Source organism: Charadrius vociferus, unplaced genomic scaffold, assembly GCF_000708025.1.
Source record: "Charadrius vociferus isolate BGI_N301 unplaced genomic scaffold, ASM70802v2 scaffold147, whole genome shotgun sequence".
Classification (NCBI taxonomy): domain Eukaryota; kingdom Metazoa; phylum Chordata; class Aves; order Charadriiformes; family Charadriidae; genus Charadrius; species Charadrius vociferus.
The window spans coordinates 7,962,670-7,969,792 of NW_009649570.1; positions in this window are offsets into that span (position 1 = coordinate 7,962,670).

Here is a 7,123-nt window from a genome sequence, read left to right on the forward strand (position 1 = left end):
ACATTCTCATTAACAGAGGTGATTATATCTCCGTTTCTCAACTCACATGCACAAACACCAGTAGAGAGCCGGTCACTGACAAGTTCAGCCACAAGATGCTGAAGGCTTTTCAGCAAAGTAATTGGATCTACTTTCGCGAAATTTTATCACTACACATGGTCCCTGAAAAAGGAAACCAGCACATCCAATGAAGCAGTTGATTCTCTTTTTTAAACGGCTACTCAATAAGGAAACAGCCATTGTCAGTTAATAGAAAAATTGATAACATCAGAATTTGCTGGTATAATGGTCACGTAAGGCAAGTGATATGACCTCCTACAGAATCTGCAACAGCTTTCACTACATTATTAGAGGTATCTCTTACACTAACTATGAAGTTAGGCTCCAAAACAAAAAAAGAAAAAAGCCTGAAAGTTCATTAAGTATGCTTTAGCAAGACTACAACAGCATTAAACAGTTTGATCATTAAATTGTAGCTTGTATCTATGAATATTAACTCACATATTTATCTAAAACCATCACGTAAAAGGTATGATTCACACTCATAGTTTAACAACTAAATCTAGCTTTTTTCTTCCCAATTAAACTCCTTCCTACAAAACCTCCCCTATCAAACTTTTTTCTTCCCAGACTGCAGAAAAAATATTTTTTCACTAACAAAAAACAGCAGTGTGAAATTTATCATGCACACAGTGTTTCAAAATGGAAATAACAACATTTTGCAGAATGTTAGTAGTTTTGAAATAGGCTTTACTGGACAACTACTGTCTGCAACATGGTACATGCCAGTAAAGCCTATTTCAAAACAACTACTGTCTGCAACATGGTACATGGAGCCGAGACCTGCACTGTCAAATCTGCTTATGAATGCTAACATCCTGGATTTTGCTATACCATCAAGTTGGTGGGTTTTTTTTTTCCCCCCTCTAAATCCCTATTGATAAGCCAAACAGTTAATCTCTAAACACACAATGCATAAAAGGGATCATTTCAAACCAGAAAAATGGAAGACACTTATAATCACCACAGCATTCACATTTGAATGACAGCTAAACATAAAGACACATCAAGCATTCAGCCATCTGGAAAGAAGCTGGTATTTTTTTCATATTGTCTATTCTCAAACCTTTAAGGCAAGAGTCAGAGGTTGACCAAGACTTCCATTTAGTGAGATGCTCATTTCATATCTACAGCTATTAATGAACTGCAGTATGAACAATAAGCCAGACTCCTCCACTTTCACTGAATTCAAAAGACAGTTGTGTCATACCAAGACAAACAATATGTGTACGCTGCCAGATGCATGTTACATTTGAAATATCTGAAGTTACCAAAAAAGACCTACCTAGCATTGTCCTAGTGTCTTTGAATATGACTTATTTAATAAAATGATCATAGCAATGAATATACATTTTGTTCTTCCAGACAAAAAAGAATACAATGGCAAACATACATAACTGCAAAATTCATGATATATAAAACACACAACCAAAGTAGGTATTCAGCCTCTATTCAGAGTTAAATGGTAGTGAATGTTGCTGCAGCAAAACAAAACAAACCACCACATTGCAACTACAGCTAGCAGAGACCTGGGACGAGGAGAGTGAGAAGGTCAACGCAGTCCAAATAGCACTACATTTTTAATACTACATGAAAGGTCTAACAAGAAAAAGCACACTGCATGTACAAAAGCAAACCATCTACTCCTTTCAGTTTCTGACTTGCTGCAATTACTCCCCCACAACACACAAAATAATTTAAATGGAAGATGGCCAAACCAGCATTTTTCCAGACTCAAGGATTAGGGGGTTAAGACCGGCATACTCCCATCTGATCTATCTTACTTCAAGTGGAAGTATGTGAAAAGGATGAGAATATAGAGCAATTTTGTTCTGTTGACAGTTTTGAAAAATAAGTGGACTGAATACAACAGTAATCATAAGGCGGAAAAAGCCCTCAGAAGTAATGTATTTAAAATGCACATGCCATGAGTGTTCTTTCAAGCATTTCCGAGTTATGTTGAGTATTTTGAGGAAAAATTAATTCTTAATTTTGCTGTTTGTAAAGCCAGTGGAGTGGTTTATATGAGGGTTTTTCAGGTAAAGTTAGTATCTCCCATCAGTCAGCAGCTGAATGAGAGCTATCCAAATAACTGCTCCTGAAACATTAATACAGAAGACTTTGTATTTTCAATCTTTTTACTTAACATAAAGAAGTCATCATTTATCACTGACAAGACAGACCTTAATGTTAGATTATTTTTCCCCCACACACACAAACACCTACTTTTTACCCCAAAAAAGCCTATTTATCTTCCTTTTTCACAGCAGTCTAAACAACGCCTGCATCATGACTACTACTATGCAAACGTTGGTCTTTCTCTAATGCACAATGTCAAAAAGTCAATGAACCTTCTCCTTTTTGTTACTCAACAAAACTATTTCAGGTTTCCAGCTCTTCAGGGAGTTTTCTTATTGTAGCTTATAACGCCAGGAACTCCTGAACCACTTGTTCAGAATACATTCATTACAGCCAGCAGGGGAAAAATAACTGTGAATTGGCAGCAGCTAGGTTTTTCAAACAAGCCTAATTCTGTGGGAGCTGAGCGTGTTAATTCCCTTCAGTCCTGGAAGAACTTCAGCAAGCCTTTCTACCCCACACAAGACACGCGAAGATTCAATTCAACGGTGCAATCTCCTTTCCAATCTTCCATTCTTTGAGCAGACAAAGAACAGGTTGAGATGCCAGAAGCAGAAGATGACAGCCAAATTTCCAACATCAACTAACAAAAACATATGCCATGTTTGTTAAATAAGGCAACTGCTAGAGACAGATTTCTGAAAAATACGCCAACAAAGTAAATTTTATATTGGTATACTGTTGTAACCTATCCTACAGAATGGGAAGGGCAAGGAGGGGACAGCTTAGAGGAAAAGACAAAGACACTTCTATAGAGAACCTCAGTAGAGTGAGTAACCTAAAGAAAATACAACTAAAGTCACTAAGTCAAAGCAAAGTATGCCACATTTTTGGCACACTAGAGTAGACCAGATATTTCCTCAAATTTAGAAGTCCTTACTCAGTATGAAATAAAACATCTTGTAAAAATAATCCAAGAGATTGCTGACAACTCCTTACTGTAGCCAGTGATTTTATTTATTAGAAAAAAATGTTATACCTTAACAAAAAACATTGTTACAGTCAACAACTTTTTAACTCAATGTGAGTGAAAGGAATGTGGTTTGGAGGTAAACTGCATTTTCATAGCATTCACAATATATAGCCAATATATTAATGCAATAATATATTTGCCTCATTTATTCCTGCAAGCTTAAATACTGGTATTTTTTTTCCTAAATGCAAGCCCTCTGGAATCTTTACTCAGCAAAAAAAAAAAACCAACCAAACTTTCCTGCATGACTTCCGGTTTCGATACAGGCTTTTACGTAGACTAACTCACAACTCAAGTAAAAAGCAAGAAAAATGATAACTTCTTTAAAGAAAGAAGTTAAGTAGTGAATGGAAGACTTCAAGATTATTTCTTTTAAAAGCAGAAGTTTTAGTTAAAAAAATGCACAGATGAGATGCAGCACTATCATCCAATTTATTGATGACAAAGTATGACACAGGTTAGAGGATCAGAGGAAGTTACCCAATTGGATTTGTCCTGGGGAGACTGAGGAACAGTTTTCATTACACAGCTGCACAGGCCTTACAACCCGTGAAAAAGAAAAGGTATGACTAAGCCTTTCAAGGCTTAAACTGCTGTAAAACGCCAACCTCACCTTGATCAGATTTGTAGAATCCCTGAATTACTTCTATTTTTAGGAGAACTACAGACACACTGTCACAGGTAGCCTTGTTTACTGCTTCTCCTACTTCTGCACTACTGTATTTCCATCCTACCTTTGTTGTGTTTAGCTTCTATAATAAATTCAATAAAATCCTTACTGGACTAGTTAAGAAAGCCTTATGGAAAAGGTTGCAGCTGGCAGAATGAGAGTTTCAGTAGCTGCTCAACCAGGGATCCACAGGAAAGAATCTGCAACTGACCTCTAGGCAGGAGTTGCAAGGCTAGACGGCACATGCAATTCTGACAAGCTATGGAGGAAGAAGTTAGTTAAGTAGTGTTCCAGGTCACATACCATCTTCCTTATTCATAGAACTCAGCACTTACAAAAGGTCTGTATCCAAACCAGTCTACAGCCAACACTTTCACTAACAACAAAGTTTTAAGCCTTAAGTTTGCAGTCTGGTTTCACTTTCTGGCTTGGGCTCAGAAATAAAAAAAAAAGTTGACAAGCAGAGAATGTTAATGGAAAGCTCTGTAACACTCAAAATACTATCCATCAAATTCATCACCAAATGAGTATCACAGGGGATTATTAAAAAAATTATCATAGTCAGTTTACATAAAGGTCACAGCAGGCAAACTGTGCCACTAAGAACCACATTCAACAAAAAAATGCGTGACCTACAGGAACTGAAGTGAATGATACTCACACTCAGTAGTTGTTAAGACTCCTTAAAACATAGAAAAATGGTAGAATTATACCCCAAATGCTCTAAAAGAAATTCTGGCATTATCAACATTAATCACATCCAGCACTGCAGGACCACAAAAAAAAAAAAGAAAAAAAAGGCTAGGAAAGACTACATGCCCTCAAAACTTCCAGTTTAAGGAGAAGCATGAAAAAGGAGCTACCTCTATTCAGACATCACCAGAATTTATAAAGATGCATTTAATTAAAGTCTGCCTGCCCCACAAGCATACCAGCCAAGAGAACACTTGCAGAGCAGGTACATGCATCTTTTCAACTGGTCACCTTCTGTAGCAGCTAAAGATCACCTGTCTACTTACAGGGACAGAATCTTGTAATAAGAGCTTTCAGGGAAGTGTGAAAACACCAACTGCTTTACCACCACCTTTCACAGGCATAAATCCATGCCCAAATTAAAAGAAATAACCCTCAGCTGTAGAATGGTCTACAGGTAGGTGCTCAAGGCCCATTCCCAAGTCCAGATACAAGACAAATCCACCACATACAGGGGATTAACCCATCAGAATTTATGACCTATCTCTCCTTCAAAGGTCCAAATAGAGACATGCTGGATTCTAACCTCTTTGGAGCTGGAACTACTCTTAGTTGACCTGTACACTGACACCCAATTTAAAAGAAACAGGAGATGATTATATAAGGTAATTTTTTCTCCTCTCAGAAAGTCTATAACTTAGATATGCAGGTTTGCCAAAAAAAGATCAGCTCAGCTGTTGACGGATTAATGAGAATGAGATACTATCTTCTATAACAATGTGAAGGTCGTCTAAGGTTTTAGGGAAGAGAGATGAATAGAGGAGCTTATTAGTCAATGAAAAAAATAAAGCCACACAATTTTCCAGGAATGCAGGTCTCAGTTTCTTTGCATTGTATCAAATTCTCCTTTAGTCTAAGCACTCCATTTTCTTCTACCAATTGAGAAATTACTGCATTTTTGTAAAGGAAAATGATAGGGAGGGTGCATGTTAAGATTCAGCAATAGCTAGTATTTTGTTGGAAATCTGGAAAACATTCTATCAGATAAGCTGTACTGCAAAACCATTTGGCTCAACAGAGCCTCATCTTTGAGGTCGAATCCCTAGCCAGAAAAAAAAAAGCCAAAACAGAGCCAGCTGTTAGTCTCTACCCATCAGACTGAATTCTGTGACTCCAAATACCAGTCTTTGTTAAAATACAATCACTCATCTTCCTCCCTATCTACCATTCATACAAATGGTATCCTTATTACCAGCTGTAAGAAGCACGTTCATTCAAGCATTCTGTAGTTTTCTGTTTCATATATGTAATAACCAATAAAGAAAAGCATTGAAGTAAGAGGTCTCAGTGTGGCATTAAATGCTTCCAGAGCATCCTAATGAAACCAACAAGCAACTTGTCTGAACCTCCCAATTCAGGAGCATTCCCAAGAGCAAATCTAAGCACTAGAGCAGTGCTGTGGCACCTGCCACAACAAAGCAAGCCATCAGTTCTGAATGGATGTACTGGTGGCATAAAAATTACAGGTTTACACTGGAAAGTAAGACAGATTTTGAAGACATTAAAACATTACCACAGTTCATTTAAGAGGTGTCTGTAGCACAATCACTAAGAATAAGAAAAAAACATTTACAGAATCAAGTCTTACGTATTTCCTCTTTAAAGTGAGGATAAAGGTCCAAAAAACCAAAAAAAGTCCTATCCAGTGCAACCAGTAATTTCTTATAATACACAGTTTTCTTTACAGATAAGTTATTGAAGTAATCCCATGTAAGAAAAAGTACTGCTGGTAAGACAGAATTACCACAACAACACATAACCTGAGAGGCACAAAAAATGCTTTTATTAAGGAAGATACTATGCAAGTACCACATAGGCTTTTTTTCCTCAAAAGTTCTTGTAACATGCTGATTTTCTAGATTTTTCATATGAAGCAGCTTCCTCAGTTTACCTATGTATCTAGGGCACTATTTGGTCAGTGGAATTTGGAAGTCCGTTTGTATCCACAAGTCATTCGCATGAGCCCGTCATTTCTGTTTAGTCAGTTCCCTGACATAAAGTGCATACATCTTTATGCATACACAAGACTCAAGAATGAAATACAAAAATACAAAGCAGAATCTGTTTTCAACTATATTAATTGCTCAAGACCTTTAGCGTTATCGTATTCATTAAGGATGAAACACAGGCATCTTAATAGGGGGCTAGAGGGAGCTTTCAGTAATGAAGCAATAGGTCTTCACGCCTAGGAAAGCTGCAGTTATGACATTAGCATCATTAGGAAAGCCTAAAGAATGTCCTGCTCAATGGGGGAGGAAATCTGCTTCAGTAGCAGGATGCGAGACTCTGCACAGTACGGTGCAATTCAACTGACCTATCATACTGAACACGTAAGGAGGAAAGTACAGTCACATAACACAAACCATTAATGCCTAATAAATGTATCTGTTAAAAACAAAAACATTAAGTTTTTAAGAAAATACCAACAGAACACAACCCTCCATTTTCAAATACTTAGGGAAAAAAAAATATTAAAGCTGCATTTTATGCAGCATGCAAAAGCACCTCCAGGCTCCATCCTATGCTAG